The sequence below is a fragment of the Euprymna scolopes genome, chromosome 38, assembly GCF_053919585.1.
Source record: "Euprymna scolopes isolate OS-2025 chromosome 38, ASM5391958v1, whole genome shotgun sequence".
Classification (NCBI taxonomy): Eukaryota; Metazoa; Mollusca; class Cephalopoda; order Sepiida; family Sepiolidae; genus Euprymna; species Euprymna scolopes.
This window is the reverse complement of record NC_136519.1, coordinates 26,250,856-26,270,405: the sequence shown is the minus strand read 5'-3', so window position 1 is coordinate 26,270,405 and position 19,550 is coordinate 26,250,856. Positions and strand designations below refer to the sequence as shown.

Below are 19,550 nucleotides of genomic sequence, written 5' to 3'. Positions count from 1 at the left end.
TCTTTCCGCTAAGTTTTTCAGAGTGTTCACACGTAATCGCCTAATAAAAGTAGAATCTCGTTTTTTTTTTTTTTTTTTTTTTTTTTTTTACTGTGTGGGGGAGTGATTTAACTGATTGTGGTAACCTACAATAATACCAATTAAAACTGCCCCAGTTTTCGTTAATGATCGAGGGCCGAACATGAACTGCAGTATGAGAACAGATACTACGCGTTAATCTTAATTATACAAGTTAATCTTTATCAACGTTATTTCTACACTTTCGAATTATATCGTTCTTTCCATTTGCGTTTATTTTTTTATATACGAATCGGCGCGCAGCATTAAATGAATTTACGACAATGAAAGGAAAATACAAATAATTTGCTTTTTAACCAACCTTGCACGACTTGCGTAGGTGTTATTCGCACGAATCAACGATACGTTCTCGACAATCAGGTCAAGAGTAACTTTGTTTCTGTTAGGGTTATGTTCCCCCCTTTCTTTACTTTCACTCTCTTTGAGAAGGAGATTACTTTATTACTAATTCTGAGGCGCCCCTACCGGGGAATGTCAACGAGGCTGCTCAGGCAGTTTTATTGAGTGCAATCCTCGTGCGTTAGCTTTTGCAAAATTGCGTCTAACCTTCTGGAGAGTAGCAGTAGTAGTAGTTGTAACAACAGTAGTAGTAGCAGCAGTAATAGTAGCAGTCGTAGTAGTAATAATAATAGTAGTAGTAGTAGTAGTAATGAGGGGGGTAGTGGCAGTGATGACGACGATGTTTACTCACTCACTAGGGGTTTTCGCACGAGTCATAATAAGTGATTGCTCATTGGCAATAACAATCAGTGTTCTCTGGAATCTGTGTGACAACAAGTCTCCCCAGAATTCCAGCTTTCTCCGTTTTTGACAGAAAACCGTTTACCATTGGTTCCTTATTGACAACGACCATTGGCCTTCTCTGGGAGATTCCAGCACTCTCTTGCACGCATCCCTCCTCAGTCTTCCTATCCTATTCAACCTTTCATGGCCCTTTCATTGTGGTATCGGCTAAGGCGAAAGCTACCGCACGTTTGTGTGTGCGTGTATGTTTGGAAGAGGTCAGATTTGCGATTGGTTGGTGTTGAATGGTCATGTGAGTTGTTTTCCGCACTCAAGGATTTTTTCTTAATATATTGCCTGTTCTTATGAGTGCCGTATGTTTCACGCTGTCAATTCTCCCTTTGATTCTAATTTCTCCTAGGTTTTCCGGAACTGTTCCTTACACTCTGACAATTATTGGTACTACAGATTCTTTCTTGACGCTACATATTCCTTTTCACTCTTGGACAAGGTTCGGGTATTTGCTTAAGTGCTTCTGTCTTCTTGATCTTCACCCTGTGACCTGCTGGAACGTCAAAATCTATAATATTATAATGTCTTACTCACTCAGAGTTCTTGCACGAGTCCTTATCAATGATCAATCACTGGTAAAACAGGTGGTCCCCAGAGTCTGAATGACAGCAAGTCCTGCCATATTTGCACTAGCTCTACTTCTTTAAATCACTGTTGTATCTCACTTTGTGTTATCACAACAGATGTTTACCATTTAGTTCTCACTGCAATTGTGGCGATGACAATAAGCCTTGACAGAAAAGAAGAGAGATAGAGAGTGGGAAGTGAGAGAAAAGAGAAATGAAAAAAGGGGGGGGGAGAGAGAGAGAGAGAGAGAGAGAGAGAGAGAAGGGGGGAGGGTCTCTCATGACATCAGAAAAGAGTTTAAAAATACCCAGGCATTTTTGTTTGATAGCAGCAGCAGCCATAATTGTGAACTGCTGATCTATAGCTAAAACTTCATCCTATGTTTTAATAGATGACGTCATCCTTTAATGGCATAATTAGTGATGACGTCATCACTTTGTAATATCACTATGCACGTTTATCCCCCATAGCTTGAATGCCTACTGGAGAGAATTCGAATGTTTGCTAGACACTATCCTCGAGTGTTTAAGGTCTCTTTGTACAGGCGTTTGTCAGGACAAACTGGCATAAGGATACTTTTCTCTACAAGTAAACTCTGACCAAAAAATATCACAGAATTTACGGCCCAAATAAGACTTTTTCTGTGTGGCTAACTCATACTGGCTTTTAGAAACAATGATGCACCTTCTCTAAGTGATGTTACCTCAAGTAATAGCACGAATCTGGATACTCCACCAGACTAGATGGATTCTTGTTCTGGACTCTTGTAAGACCAATAAACCACAAGAAAGATACACTATAACATAATGAAATGATGTAATAAATCTTATCTTACTGTTTTTTGTTCCTTGAACGGTGGCAAAAACAACAGAGGCCTACCTTTAAAATTCAATACAAATTTTATTGATCCTCGGTTGTAAAAAAAGGAATGCCCATATTTTGACTCTGAAAACAGAGCTAGTAATAATCTCGTAAGCTAAATCTTTATCTTCAACAGGAAATGGAAGCAGGTTCATTCTGTCTTCGAAGATATTAGTTTGCAGCCATAGAAGGTGTCGATAAGATGCCTTCTTATGTAAAGGAACTAATATTCGCACTTTCAGCATAGTGTAGAAGTTCCTGATAATGTTAATGCGCCAGTTCTTGCCAATAAAAGTCTCTTAACAGACTTAATGAAGATGTGCCTATATTTTGGCATGAAATATATTGTTTCCAGTCTCTAGTGAACTCATGGTAATGAGCCGAATTATTTAGGCATAAAATAAACTGTCTCAAAGAGATGAAAGTTGGAGGCTCCATGCCTTCTACAGGAGGTGAATTTCAGAGTCCTTCTTTTTTTTTTTTTAAATTTTCTTTCTTTTAAGATTGTAACGCTGGGTATGAGGCAGCCAAACCAGCCGCCAACATTGCCCTGCTTTTTTTTATTGAAACCAACCGAGCTACTTGTGGTGACTGAAACGGTTTTCCTGCGTTCGTCCAGTTCAAGATCTTTGCTAAAACTAAAAGCAAACACAAAATACAAAAAGCCCGCAAAAGTGCAACGCTTCACAGAGAATAAAATCGGCCACTTTGATTGTCCCCAAAGCAATACAATGGGTTGGTTGGTTGTTTTTGTTTTACGGCATATCAACCCTTTTCGGGTTATTTAATGCCGAATCCAAAGATTTTGAAGAAAAATTTTTTAATAGAATATATTTGTTGCTTTCACGTCAGTTTCTATTCAACCCATAGTTGGGACCCTAACAGGTACTACGACTCCGGGTCAGAGTGGACCTGGGAGCGATGGTAATTAAAGAGTGGCTCCACACTCCCCAAAGCCCACAAGCTGGGGCCTCACCACTGGATATAGTTTAAGGTCATATCCAGGACCCCCATTGAGGGACTTTTACCCTCTGCAGGGGGGGGGGCAGTCGGCGTATTCTAATGCCCCACCGACAGGGCCCAATACAATGGGAGGCATGATGTAATTTTCAAATTTCTAACAAGGGTCGATTAAGGAGAGGAAAATTATATTCTCAGTCTCTTTACTAACTCATTGTTTGAGATGTAAAGGATAACTTTCATGAAATATTTGAATATCCATGTATTTCATATAAAGATCAAGTGTTTGATTTCGAAGAACTTCAACTTAAATAGAATGAAAAATTTCAATAGATGACGTCATTGTTTATGTCATCTATGCACATGAACGGTAAAACTTGTTTCCCCCACGAGGGCAGAGTTACTCATAGGGTCGATTTTAAATGTGGGGAAAATCCAGCCCACCGAAAAAGGGGCACCCTATATAGGAACAAAAATAAAAATGGACTCGGCCTAGAAGGATTTCTCCTCCCCTGATCGAGGTCAGAAAAAGTGAAGTGTAGTGTTCAAAAGAAACAAGTTCTACTTGTTCTAAAAGTGAAGTGTAGTGATCAAAAGAAACAAGTTCTACATCATTGATCGTTACTGGTATGTTAATTGCACCATAAAACATTTAGTATGCCAACTTGTGCCATAAAACATTTAGTATACCCACTTGTGCCATAAAACATTTAGTATGCCCACTTGTGCCATAAAACATTTAGTATACCCACTTGTGCCATAAAACATTTAGTATACCCACTTGTGCCATAAAACATTTAGTATGCCCACTTGTGCCATAAAACATTTAGTATACCCACTTGTGCCATAAAACATTTAGTATGCCCACTTGTACCATAAAACATTTAGTATACCCACTTGTGCCATAAAACATTTAGTATACCCACTTGTGCCATAAAACATTTAGTATACCCACTTGTGCCATAAAACATTTAGTATGGCCACTTGTACCATAAAACATTTAGTATACCCACTTGTGCCATAAAACATTTAGTATGCCCACTTGTGCCATAAAACATTTAGTATGCCCACTTGTGCCATAAAACATTTAGTATGCCCACTTGCGCCATAAAACATTTAGTATGCCCACTTGTGCCATAAAACATTTAGTATGCCCACTTGTACCATAAAACATTTAGTATGCCCACTTGTGCCATAAAACATTTAGTATACCCACTTGTGCCATAAAACAGTTAGTATGCCCACTTGTACCATAAAACATTTAGTATACCCACTTGTGCCATAAAACATTTAGTATACCCACTTGTGCCATAAAACATTTAGTATACCCACTTGTACCATAAAACATTTAGTATACCCACTTGTGCCATAAAACATTTAGTATACCCACTTGTGCCATAAAACATTTAGTATGCCCACTTGTACCATAAAACATTTAGTATACCCACTTGTGCCATAAAACATGTAGTATGCCCACTTGTACCATAAAACATTTAGTATGCCCACTTGTACCATAAAACATTTAGTATGCCCACTTGTGCCATAAAACATTTAGTATACCCACTTGTACCATAAAACATTTAGTATGCCCACTTGTGCCATAAAACATTTAGTATACCCACTTGTACCATAAAACATTTAGTATGCCCACTTGTGCCATAAAACATTTAGTATGCCCACTTGCGCCATAAAACATTTAGTATGCCCACTTGTGCCATAAAACATTTAGTATGCCCACTTGTGCCATAAAACATTTGGGTTTGTATTACTATACACACAGATTCGAAAAAGTTGTCAAAAAACAAATATATAACAAATAAATAATTTTCTAGTGTTTTTATTTACTGTAACATGTTTATTCAGCTCGAAAAACATGCAGTGTTTACCGATGTATTGGAAAATTAAAAATGGCGCCCGAATCTCTATTTGCACGGTAAGTTTGGGGAAAAGAGTTAAAAATAAAAAATATGCAAAATACTTTTAAAAACCCACTGAATATATGTCAGCCTATGTCACGGTAACATATATTGAGCGAATTTCTAACAGTATTTTGTCTAGTTTTTTTTTTTATATATATAACTCCTTGCCTTATATACTTGTTTTTTGACAACTTTTTCAAATCTATGTGTACAGTAAAACAAACCCAAACATTTAGTATGTCCACTTGCGCCATAAAACACAAAATTCATACACAGAAGAAAGTCCAACGTATAATTCAATCTAATTAAAAATTGGGCTCTTCTGCAGTATTCGGGCGAGCACCATTGTTAGGGGGCGATAACTCTAATTTCGTCTTGGTCAAATAAATAAGCAAGATTTTTTCCCAAACACAAAAACATTTGAAAACCGAAACATTTATTGTATAAAAACGTATCAATATATAATTGTGGCACCTGTTGATTGAAAGTCTGTGTAAGAAAATATAATTTCAATAAAACAATTTTGTAATTGGATTTTTTTATAAATTTCGAATTTAATAAACGCTTTCGTTATTGTTTTAAAAACAATTCGCCCATGTATGGAGTATTGTTGTCATATTTGGGCTGGTGCAGCTACCACTGGTCTCTCGCTCCTAGACAAGGTTCAAAAGAGAGTCGCCAATCTGATAGGTTCTGAACTGTCATCTAAACTTCAGCCCCTGTTCCATCGACGAAATGTTGCATCCCTCTGCCTTTTCTACAAGTACTGCAGTTCGTCAGAGCATTCACCGTTTATTTTTACAAAAAAAAAAAACAGTTATTGTCCTACTCAGCAAATTATTGTAATATATATATATATATATATATATATATATATATATATATATATATATATATATATATATATATATATATTACTTTTTGTGAGATGACAATAAAGGGGATAATATTATTTTTTGCTTAAAACGACATATTTAAAAATTCGATCTGTTGACTATAGCCTGTAGTGACAACTATATAGTGCCGGAACAAATCTTCGACAGAGACATTCTCATAGCAATCACCATTTTCAACACGCAGTCCAGGATGCAGTTTTATGAGTAAACACCATCGCTGGACTGGTTTGATTTTCACAGGCAAAAGCTTATATACGTGTGTTCTAGAAAATTCCCAACTGTTTGTTGTATTACTGCACGTGAAGCGTAATGTAGTTCTTTTATCGCATGTGTGCAGATGAGCAAATTATGACATTGTAAGCTTGCGCATACTTCATACGCGCATGTGTTGAAAACAGTGATTGCTACGAGAATGTCTTTGCCGAAAATTTGTTCTGGTCATATGTAGTGGTTGCTACAAGCTTAACAAGCACCCACAATTGCTCCTCCGGGAGTTGATTACCTATTTTGCACTGGCTATGTAATCGAAATCCCTAAAAAAGTCAGGAAAAAAAATTTCCCATCGCACATATGGAATTCTAAGTTACTTTATGTTTTGCTATTTTCGATTAAGTTATGCACTGGCATTAATATTCTCATGACAGTTTTCTCAGCTTTACTACTTCCAGGCTGGCTTATGACAAACTGGAAACGGGTGTTTTTATTTGTGACACCATCACTAGAAGATTGCCTTACAATTAGGTTTGAAACCCTTTTCTGAACCCTCTCTAAGAGGGAGAGACTAGTGGTAGATGCACCAGCTCAAATGTAGCAACGGTGCTATGCATGGGCGAATGGTTACTTGTAGAGATATAGGATACTATCAGGTGTGAATAGTTTTCTAGCATGGTAGAGAGAGCCCATCTTATTTATATTCAAGCCAGTTAAGGATACGTCCTTGACAAAGTCTGAATCTTGGTCATTTTTGAGTAGAGAATGACCTTGTATTTGTTGGGCTGAGATGTGGTTCTGGATAGTTCTAGGAGGTCCATCCTCCCAGGTCGTTGCCTCCCGTCTTTCGGGTGAAGTAAGTTTACTGCTAACTGCCTGAGGCGTCCCTACCGGAGGATACCAACAGGACTGGCCAGGCAATTTTTAAAAAACCAGAGTGGCCTTCTTTTAGAGGCGCTGGCTTGACTTTCCCCACCTTTTGACCTTGTGTCACATCTTTCTGCGATAGGGAAGGAAGTAAATGCCTACTATTAAACTGTTATGTGGGCGAACTGCACATGCGCACAAGGACGACTCCTGCATTTTGATTTCATGAACGAATCTTGACTTTCTCCTTTTTTTTCACCATTTAATTTTTTTTTTTTTGTTAATCCATATTTATAAATAATTTCAGTTAATATTTGCATGAATTTTGTTTGTCGTTCATTGATATTGCTTTGTTCTCTAAATGCTGATGTAATCAAACATGTTAACAGAGAATTCCCAGACAAAAAGTCTACATGAGATCTAATGTTGGCGTCACTCTGTTTCTAATGGCGTCACTCTATTTCTAATGACGTCATCAAGTGTTAAACTTAAGTACTTTTAAAGGCAGAGGACCAAATGAAGACTCGCCATTAAAAAGTTGATTTCTAGTGCTATTCGGGTTTGGTATGGACGACTATCGCAGTTAAATTTGTCGGCAAATAGTTCTTATGCTGTTAAAACCTTCATTATCCAATATATTCCTATTGTTTTCACTGGTCGTCATTCTTAACACGGGGAGGGGTATTTTGTATTGCTTGGAGCATGCGTCAAGTGTCTTATGTAACAAGAAAAAATAGCGGCTACTTTAAAGTATTAGATAAAACATCGGGATATAAAGGTATAAATAACATAAAAGTTACTTGCTGATGACAAATTTGACTGTGATGTTGGTTCATATCGTACCCGAATATCTCTAAAATCAATTTTTGAAAGGTAAGTCTTCATTTGATCCTCTATGTCACAATGACCAACATTTTTCACAAATAACTCAAGCTATGACACTTTGGAGGATTAGAGGTATTGCAGAATGAAATAAGACTTTGAAAATGTTGGATTATGTCATAATCTTTATGGTAACATCGTCAAGTCTGTAATCAACCAAAATTATTCAACTCACGCAATTTTATAACTACGCTATAAGTAACAGGTATAGTGTTAGCTTTAATTATGCAAGAGGGTAAGATGCGGTATCATTTAGATTAGATTAGCGAGTTTTCTACATTTTTGGCGGTGTCTCATTTGCACGGCTTCCACGGAAAGACTTATTTGTAAACCTTTGATTCTCTCAGCTCAAATACGTAACGTCATTCGTCATCGTTCGACTCTGTTTTGTCTACGGCGTTTGACCTGTTGCCCCTTACCTCAACTTTACGTCACTCGTCTCTTGAAACGATTCTGTTTGCAAATTAAGATTATCATGACATGCACGAAATGTGACCCTTGTCAAAATTCACACTAGCTAATTTAATCGCCGTTGACGTAGGGTCACTAATCTGTAACACGAATATAGATGAAGACAACATTATTAGCAAAATTAAATCAAATATTTCACGGAATTAAAATAAAATGTTTTATTGTTTTATCACATATTAATATTAAAAGCCACTCGAGGATAAGCTTAATCATGTGGATGGACTGTCGCTTTAATGGGGAGTAATATTATGAGAGGATTGAAAATAATACCGAAAATTATTATTATTATTATTATTATTATTATTATTATTATTATTATTATTATTATTATTATCACAGGGTGTTTTTCTCGTACTCTGTGATTGATTAAATGGAAAACAACCAATCACAGACTACCTTTATAGAACATCTGCTGCACCTCAGATGAACGAATTTTGTTTTATTTCTCTTGTTGTCTTTTAAACATTTAAACTTTTGTTTCTTACTGTATGTATGTATAAGGAAAACTCCTATTCCAAACCCGGGTAGGTTGAACTTGTCAGCCCTGGAAGGCAATCTAATCTAATGGAAACAACCCTGAAAGAAAATGGAGCGGAGCCCCATCGATAGTTACTTTGACCAAACTCTGTTAAGTTTCTGGCAACTCCTGCACTTGGAACAATCTCCAGTCCATGTTAAACGATCAACGACTGGCCTGTCAGAGTTATGCTTTGAGAGTATGTTAGAAGGTAAAAGAAGCAGAGGAACGCGAAGGAGAAGGTGGAGAGAAAATGTTTTTGATTCGACATCTCTCAACAGTTAAGTGTCCATCAACCAACTTTCCATGGATCAGAAGAAATGGCAAAAAAAATAAGTCACGTGGGTTCACAATCCGCTCCAAGCGGAAGATGCCACTCATGATGATATTCCTCGTCAGCATCAGACTGCTCATCAGACGAGAGAGGTAAGTCTAAACATGGTGCCAATTCGTATTTAACCACCCTCTAACTTATGCGACAGTGGGAGGCAATGTAAATAGCTATAGCAGTCATAACAAAACTCTTGCAGGAATACGGCAGTGAAACGACTTCTCACACCTGAGAGTATCCTGTACCTTTACATTATGCATGGAGTATTGTTGCCACATCTCGGCTGGTGCATCTGCCACTGGTCTCTCCCTCTTAGATAGGGTCCAAAAAAGAGTTGTCAATCTAATCAGTCCCACTTTGTCAACTAAGCTCCAGCCTCTGTCCCATCACTTCAATGTTTTGCAAATATTTTAATGGAATGTGTTCTGATGAACTTGTTTCACTTGTACCCCCTCGACATACATATCCCGACAAACCCGCATAGCTATAAGATCTCCCCCCCCTTCACTGTTGATGTCCCTAAATGCCAGAAAGCTTCCTATTCTAATAGTTTCTTCCCTCGAACAGCTAGACTTTGGAATTCCTTTTCCTGCTGCCTGCTTCCCTGGCTGTACTGATATGCAGAAGTTTCAATGTAACATAAACAAATATATCGCTAATCTTTCCTAGACATGGCTCCCAAATAGTAGCCCCTTACGTCCCAAGTTGCGATATGCTTTGAAAGGGGTGAACATGAGTAAAAAAAAATAAATAAATAAAAGAAAATAATAATCATTTTTCTTTTGTGTTATAAAATTTGTTATCCATAAAAATGTGTCTAAAAAGATAATATGACCTTTGCAATATTACGATGGAAATTACATGGTTTTAACATTGGCGTCTACAATGCTTAACTTATGATTAGGAGCAATTTGAATATTATATTGGCATGAAGGTCATAAAATATAAAGATTGGTTTCAAGCCGTTGCATTGTATGCTTTAACTAGCAAGGCGCCCGGTGTTTCTTGGTCGTAAAATACGCTTAAATATGATATTTTAATTTATGCAGATTATATATTTATCATTATAGAGTCAATTCTTTACTGCTTATTATATAGCACTCAGTATATTGTAGTGATTTCAAAAGTAGCAAAAAATATTATATGGATACTACTGTCTAGAATCGAAATCAAAACATATAGCACTTCAGCCTTAGTGGTTACCGTTGGAACTATTGTCAGGTGGATAAGAAATAGTTAAAAATGGACGAACTTTAACGTATAAATGTATATATTTGCATATGTGTACTAATAGTTTAACTTACTCAGACAAGTTCTATATTTTTTTTCAATTTTGACCCCTTAGCAGCTATTTTTACGGGTACCAGCTTAAAAGCAATTAAACGAAACAGTCCACAAAAAAAAAAAAAAAAAATGCTATAATTTGATTCCCCTCTTGCCGCTCTGTGATTTTGCGTCTCGGAGGAAATGCATTTGGAAAAAATGGAGAAAGAAGACAGAAGACAGACAGACAGACATAGTTAGTTTTATAAATTAGATTAGTTACATCCCATTTTCTCTTACGTATACAAATATTTAAATATTTTCCCTTTTTTTTATCAAAAAAAGAAAGTTAAGAATAAAAGTTATTTTTCTTTATACACAAATTTAAGTTCCAATTACACAGGCAGGTGTAGCATGCACAAGTGCTGCTGTGGTCAGTTGGTTGACATGTATGAACACCATACTTTATCATATAAGAGTAGTGCTAGCAAACTACCATAGCACGGATTTATATAATAGATGTTGTCAAATGTGATATAGACATCGGCAGCTTCCTGCCGATCCTTGAAACGGTTGGTCTCAATTAGTGATGAAACGATTCCAATACTTTTCCCGATTCTGATGCAATTACTGATTCTGTTCTAAATTTCCGATTCCGATACCGTTACCGAAACAGAAAAGCTTAATTCACTCTCCTGATACATCCCAGCATTTACTTGAGGACGGTGATCAGTAGGTAATTCAAACTCTCCACAAGTTTTACTTTTAATTTTCTTAATATTTTGTTTTAGCTGTGGATGAGGAATCCAACCGGACGTAGACATTCACCTGCTATTTCATATACTTCAGTCAAGAGATCTCATTGAAATTCTTACCATCCCATTAAGTGCAATAATTTTATTTTTATTTTATTTTTTTTTATTACATTTTCACCCCAAACAAGGCATATCGCCATTTTGGTGTAGGGGACTACTATCAGGAGCAACAACTACTGGGGTACTATGTAGGGATTTGGGCAGCAAGATGTTGGTTCACGTTACACTTGACCTCTGCATGTCAGTACAGTTGGGGAAGCAGGGACCTGGAATGGAATTCCAGAGTCTAGCTGTTCTGGGGAAGAAACTACTGGAGTAGAAAGATCTTTTACATCTAGGGATCTCTACTGTGTGGGGATGGGATTTAGCTGCCTATCGGGTTTGTCGAGTGTGTCTACGTCGTGGGAGCACAAGTGCTTGCAGTTCGCCAGAGCATTCACCACTAAAATACTTGTAGAACAGGCAGAGAGATGCAATATTTCGTCGATGGGACAGAGGCAGAAGCTTAGATGCCAGTTCAGGGCCTATCAGATTGGTGACTCTCTTTTGAACCTTATCTAGGAGCGAGAAACTAGTAGCAGATGCACCAGCCCAAATGTGACAGCAATACTCCATACATGGGCGAATGGTGGCCTTATAGAGGTACAGGATACTTTCGGGTGTTAGTAGTTTTCTAGCATGTTAGAGAGAGCCTACCTTCTTCACAGCGGCCCTGGCAATGCTTTCAATGTAATTGTTCCAACTCATGTTTCCTGTGAACGTTAGGCCAACCAGTTTGAAAGATGTACTCTCAGATAAAGAGTCATTGGCCATTGCTATTAGTGGCACAGAAGGTTTCTTGTAATTATTGAAGGAAACAAGTTTAGTCTTTCATACCGTTTTCTGATAATATTTCAATCTGCGGCCGATTTCTCGATTGGATAAACCAGAGAGGTGGAGATTAATCAGCTCCTGACGATCACTAAGGGAAAGTCGTGGCATATGGACTAAATGTTATGTTGTATAACCTGGAACAACAACAATTACGATTAGAGATGCTTTGTTGCCTGTTGGTGGATATTTTAAACTGATTTGGGGGCGATAATTTAAGCTGGTTTTAAGCGAATTTGTTGCTGCAGACTTTCTTTTTGCCTCCTGTATTTGAAGTTATTTTTTTTAATTGACGTGAACACTAGAATATTTCAATTAAAAGTCGAATATGAACAGGTAAAATCATAGAGGAATAAAAGGCGAATCAAATGATGTATAGGTTGCTTAAGCAGTTACATTAAATTTAGTTTAAATTTGCAGTTTTTAAAAAAATTACAAGTGCGGACTTTCTTTTTGCCGGCACTGTAGCTAGATAGCTTGATAGCAAGCTAGATAGATAGATATGCCACCTTTTTTGGCAATTCTATAAGTTCGAAATCTCAGCGACTATTGATCAGAATTTAACAAATGAAAGCTCGTTGGAAAACTAATGATCTGAGTTATGTAGTGGGCTACGTGACAATTGTCCTTAAGGTCGCACATTAAGAGGATCAGTCATCATCCAGAGCCTATGTTTGGTACTTTTTTACAGCCATAAAATGTTTCGATAAAAGTGCAGTATCTTTCCACCCTTAAAAAAATCCTTTAAAATTTTTTTTTTTTTACACAGTGATCACGACTTATCAAGGCCCAGAAGCCACTCAGGGATAAGGGTTATTGCAAGTACATTACGTTAGTGTGGAGATTTGATGAAGTGTTTACTTAAGGAGGCGGTTCATTAGGAATTTGTTAACATTGGACTTGAAGACATCCAAGTTGTAGTCTGGTGGGAAGCAGGCAGTCTATGGTAGAATTGAGTCGTAAATAGATGGTAATATTTACTGTTACTGAGCTTCTTTTTTTTTTAACAACCACAAAAAATCTTACCAACCACCGATTGCCATGATAAATAACACCTTACTTGAAAGCTCATTATTCAAACTCCTCCACTTAGCATTCACAGACAACATGAATTGGAACAAATAGACTGAGGACATGGCTAAAGATGCTGCCAAAAAGTGGGCTTCCTTTATCGTGCTAGAAAATTATTCAAACCAATGTCGCATCACTGTACTTGTTTTACACGTACTTTAATGGAACTGGAACGTTCTCTGATGAAGTCATTGCCCTTGTACCCCCTCCACATACATATCCTCAACAAACTTGTCTAGCAGCAAGCTCCCACCCCCTCCCTATAGAGGTCCTTAGATGCCGGAAAGTCTTCTAATCTAATAACTTCTTTTTTTTTTTTTTTTACGCAGTGATCACCACTTATCAAGGCCCAGAAGCCACTCAGGGATAAGGCTTATTGCAAGTACATTACTTAGTGAGTAGATTTGCTGAAGTGTTTACTTAAGGGGGCGGTTCATTAGGAATTTGTTAACATTGGACTTGAAGACATCCAAGTTGTAGTCCGGAGGGAAGCAGGCAGACAGAACAGAGTTCCACAGGCGTGCAGTTCTAAGAAAGAAGCTTTGTTCATGGAATCCGCGTTTTGATTTAGGCACAGATATAGAGTGGGGGAAATTTTTCACAGTGGATTCAGCTAGACGGGTGTTTTTCATGAAAGATTGGCGAGGGGGGACCAGAGATTGGAGTTCAGATGAGCACCTGCGATGGAAATAACGATAAAACAAGGATAGGCTCGCAACGTCTCTTCTGTAATAATTACCACTATTAAAGGTTTCGAGGGTGCTGAAAACGAAAATAACTATTAAAATTTCAGGAAACGAATAGTTTCAAAGATATGAAGGAATTATAGTTTTAAGAAGTGGGGGACAATTTTCTATATTAATTTAACGTAAAATGAACTCCCACTTAATGGCCAACTTATGGCATCTGTTATTTTTTTTAGGGATAGTATTTATTATGATCTGGTAGACCAACACAAAACCTACCTTAAAAAACTTGTTTTCAATAGGTTTTCAGGTGTGCTGAAAACGAATATCGCATTTAAATTTTCTGCAAATAAATATTTTTATGTGTATTAAGTAAAAATATGAATTACATTGCTTAATACCCGGAAAAATACTTATTTGTGGAAAAGTTAAATGCGATATTCATTTTCAGCACACTCGAAAACCATTAGACAACAAGTTTTATAAGGTAGGTTTTGTATTGGTCAACCAGGCCACAATTACCAAATAAATACCACCCCCAAAAGAAATAACAGACAGACCCCCCCCCCCAAAAAAAAATGGGCTATAAAGTGGGATACATTGTACGTTAAATTAATATAGAAAAGTGATCCCCCACTTTTTAAAACTATAATTTCTTCATATCTTGGAAACTACTCGTTTTCTAGGATTTAAAATATTATTTTCGTTTTCAGCATGCTCCAAAATTTATAATAGTGGTAATTTTAGAGGATTTTTGTGGGTGGAAAGATACTGCATCTTTACCAATATTTCAATCATAGTTATTTGTTTTTCTAGTTTTGCATATGAATTACAAAATATCTGATATTTGCCCAAAACCTTTGGCTTGATGAAGGGAGACTAAAACTTGCTGCTACAGTTTCAAATGATCTGAAATAACAGATCATTTTTCATTATATATGTTTATATTTGTATAATGGCTTGGCATATCGGGTGAAAGTGTCTTTCTGGTCTTTTTGCAATTAATTTTCCTCTGAGATGGTTGCCATTCTTGGTTTTTTCATTAATCCCAGGCAACGCCGGGACGCAGGTTCCGCTAGTTGTAGATAAGATCCACATAATTAGGTTATTCAAAACGCTAGGATAAATAGTGAATGAAAAGCCATCGTCATCTCAATTTCTTTGGTGACATCTGTGCGTTCAGACAGCGATGTAAGTGCCAACCAAATGACTTGGCCATCATCAGCGTCCATTCCCCCAAGTAATCAAATTAGTAAGATAAGAGATTTTATTGGGAGGATGATGGGGGTTGGGAAAGTAGACAGTGTCCCTTGGTGACAGATATGTTACAGGACAAAGGTGGTTTCTCTAGTTCTAGTGATCGCCGTCAGGTGGCACGACTGGAGTATGTTATCTTAATCTATATTGATAAAATTATGTGACAAATTCATATGTGCGGGTGTATTTCTTACATCAGCATCACATTGATAACTACACATTATTTTTTTTAAGTACTTCTGCAGTTTAAATCCCGTTTTCCGTGAGTCTTGCTCGGCAACGCCCGGCGAACGACGAACACCGTCCGATTATACCTAGCGAACGGAAGTCAATACAAAAACGAAATAAATAAATAGATAAATAAAATAGATAATTTACCGTGATAAATTCATAAAATTTACTGTTTTACTTTTTATTGTCCACTGTTTTTTTTTTGTAATAAAAGTTTTGTTTCATTGAATTAGTGAACAAATATTTTTTCTCTTTTTTTTTGTTTTTTGTATTAAAAGTTCTTTTTTTCTTTGAATTAATGAAAAAGTATTTGTCTTGTTTTAAAAAACAAAGCACAATTTTTTTATTTTTATTTTTGACTAGCATTTCAGCCCGGCGTTGCCCGGGTGTTTGGATGGGTATGTTGAGAAAAAAAAAGTGGTAGTAGGAAGGCAGGCTCGAACCCGTACCGCAAAGGAGAAAAAGAAAGGTGTAAAACCTAACGTTTATACTGTTACGACCACCGCCAAACCGGAAGCGACATTTTTTAAAATTAAGGCTAGACAATCTAAAGGAAAGAATAGCTTTAAAAAATATCGGCGAAAAAAGTGACCCCCCTGGAGAAAAGTGCCTAGTTTAAGTGGAAGATATTAATGTTTTTAGCCAATTTTTCGATATTTGTCGTATGAAAGGTCGAGCTTTAAAACGATACTGTTCTTAGTAAAATCCGTCGCCTCTATTGAAAGTTTAAGGCAGACATGCAAACAGACATACATACATACATTTATATATTGGTAACTAAAAATTTTCGACCCAAACTGATGAAAAAGCTTGCCCTATCTCTGAATACTCTTTATGTAAAATTTTAAATATTTAGACCAGAAATTGTCTGAGTAATTTGGAAGAGACCACAGAGGTCAATTTTTTTTAACTTTGACCCCTATTACTACCCCTTAAAATTTATTGTTTTGGGCTCAAATCAAGTTATTAAGTTAGATCCATGTCTAAGGAACCTATATCTAAAATTTCAAGTGTGTAGACTCAAAATTGTCAGAGGAGTTTGGTAGGGTTCTCAAAGGTCAAATCGTTGAACTTTGACCCTTTAATCGCCAAATTTCTGGCCAAAAACCGATCACATCGATTTTCCCAAATCTCACTAACCTGTATATCAAATTTCGAGTCTGTAAACTAAAAATTGACAGAGTCATTGCGTAGGGAAATGTACACACACACACACACACACACACACACACACACACACACACACACACACACAGAGACACAGACACACACACACTTTCACTTTTATATATATATATATATATATATATATATATATATATAAAAGTGAAAGTGTGTGTGTGTCTCTGTGTGTGTGTGTGTGTGTGTGTGTGTGTACATTTCCCTACGCAATGACTCTGTCAATTTTTAGTTTACAGACTCGAAATTTGATATACAGGTTACTGAGATTTGGGAAAATCGATGTGATCGGTTTTTGGCCAGAAATATATATATATATATATATATATATAGCAGTGCATCACTCTGACTATGTGACAGGGACTAGAGTTTAATAGACAATGTGAGATCTGTAAAATTACAAATCCTTTTTTTGTACAACGGACGTTCCAAAAGTAATGTCTCCTAGTTTTATTCCGCTTGAATAGATCAGAAGAGACTGCAAATAGCATTGTTATGATGACTGAAAGTTTCATCTCTCTGTTGCAGATATTGATGGTATGAGACTCGAAGAAAACAGTATTTTTCATAGACATGCGTCAGAGCAGAAATGTTTCATTTAATTCCTGTCAAAAGTGCATTGAGAATGGTGGTGACTATGTAGAAAAATAAGTTCTGGAGCACAAAAGGTCACTGATTTTTGTGGTACCACTCCCTTCTTCATAGCTCTCTAACTTTTTCAGTTAAAAAAGTAGGGGGGGTTACTTTTGGAACAACCTTCATAAATTTTAATAAAGAAGGTAAAAGAAAGGGAACCCTTTTCATGAAAATTTGAGTAAGTTTTATTTTTGATTTGTGATTCTCTCTCCCGATTTCTCTGTCCTCCATCAGCTGCCTCAGATCTTCAGGATCTCAGTTGGCATCATATGAAATTTGCTGAAGGTACGTGGATCTAGGTCATCCTATGCTCATGTGCTTGTGCCGTGGAGTTCACATCAGCTCTTGCTTGCTTCTCTGGCAGTGACCAGCAAATCATAGATGTCGCTTTCTGATGGTACTAGATATGGTAGGTAGATTGCCATAAAGTTGCTGCTTCGTGGGATGATCTTGCCAAGATATATTTAACACTATTCATAGCATATGGGTATACATGTCGTCTGGCTTTCCTTCCAATCTTTTGGTGAGTGTCCAGGTTGTAGCACCGTAGCAATGGACAGACTTCACTACTGCTCTAGCGAACTACCTTTTCAGTTTGTCAGCCATACTGGCCACAGCTTACCCAATGCAGCCCATGCTTCTGAGATACGAATTTCGGTATTTCTTTGCATTAAATTTGTACAAGCGGTATTAGACATTAATTAAGGCTCGTTAAGGTTAAGTCTTAAATAGAGTTTTTCTAGAATCAGAATCATGTCATAAATTTCAAACAAAATTAGTGTAATGGGGCAGTTACCGACCCATTAATGGACTCTTCAACAACGCAATTCTCCGACTATGTGACAAGAGCTGAAGCTCGATAGACAGTTTGGGACCTATTACGAGAGTCGTTCAAAAAGTAAAATCTCCAATTTTTTTTTACGCTAAAAGCTGGAGATCTATGAAGACGGGAGTGATACCATTAAAACAAGCAACATTTTGTGCTTCAGAAATTGTTTTTCTACATATCAAACATCTTTCTCAATGCACTTTTGCCAGCAATGAACGATGCCGATGTATGGACGTCCGGAGCACGCTTTGTCATACAAGGGTCGTTTCAAAAGTAGAGTTTTCTATTTTTTTTAACTCCAAAAATTGAAGAGCTCTTCAACTTTTTGATACCATTAAAACGAGCAACATTTTAACGTGGCACCATTAAAACGAGCAACATTTTAATGTGGTACCATAGATTCAGAAGAGTAGTGGTTGGGCAGAAATTAGAAGCTCAGAGTATTAATGCTGGAGTCCCTCAGGGATCTATCCTGGGTCCAACTCTCTTCCTGATCTACATTAATGATCTTCCAAATCACATCCTTACATCATTCGTAGATATTTATGCTGATAACACTATCATCTATGGTAGCATATCTAAGACCATAAACGACCAAGTTCTCTCCGATTCTCTCTCCTCTGATCTTTAGCAAGTGATACAATGGGGAAAGAAGTGGCTGGTTACTTTTAATGCATCTAAAACCAAGCTTTTATCTTTACATCATAAACACTCTGATCCCCATCTGGCATCTGGCATCAATTGAAATAAATGGTTCTCGTTTTGGGGAGGCCTCATGTTTTGACAAGCTTCTGGGCTTGACATTTACTCCTGATCTGAAATGGAACACGTACATCAAATCTGTTGCCAAGGCCGCTGGAAAAATGGTAGGATCCTTCTATCAATCCAGTAGATATCTCACTGCAATATGGTTGTCTTCAAGTCAAACGTAAACAAGTTTTTGATGAGCTGTTATAAGCTATAAGTTAACAAATTTATCGAATTTCCATTACTAACGATTACTTTATTGTCCAATTGTGTACTGTACACTCTTTAACCCTTATCCTCGAGTGGCCTCTTGGTCTTGATAAGTGGTGATGCCTTTGAAAAAAAAAATTTTTTAAACGAGCAACATTTTAATGGTACAAAATTTATTTTTCTACCAATGCCATTAGCAAACACTTCTGTATAACTTGCTAATCCATAGATAGGTTGGCACAATGGAACAAACGATGCGGTAGATTAGAACTCGATGTGCGAGACGAAAGAGTATAATAAGCAACTTTTTATTTTTCTTTCTTTTTTTTTTTCGTTTAGCTTACTCTTTCCTCTTTCATTCTTTTTCACTTCTTTCATGGTATTTTTGATGTAGGAGTTTTA

At 36.9% G+C, this 19,550-nt stretch overlaps 1 protein-coding gene across 2 annotated transcripts in view; it reads right to left on the bottom strand.

Annotated features, from left to right (window-relative positions):
* Positions 1-1,525, bottom strand: part of LOC145263101 (dynein axonemal assembly factor 19-like) — a 30,090-nt gene extending 28,565 nt beyond the window's left edge. Inside the window, exon 1 of one of the 2 annotated variants that reach the window (XM_080120031.1) lies at positions 1,408-1,525. The gene's annotated coding sequence lies outside the window, so the exon portion shown is untranslated. Of the gene's footprint in view, positions 1-379; positions 629-1,407 lie in introns of those variants that run through there. The other variant, XM_080120030.1, reaches the window with a different exon arrangement.
* Between the last annotated feature and the right edge of the window lie 18,025 nt (positions 1,526-19,550).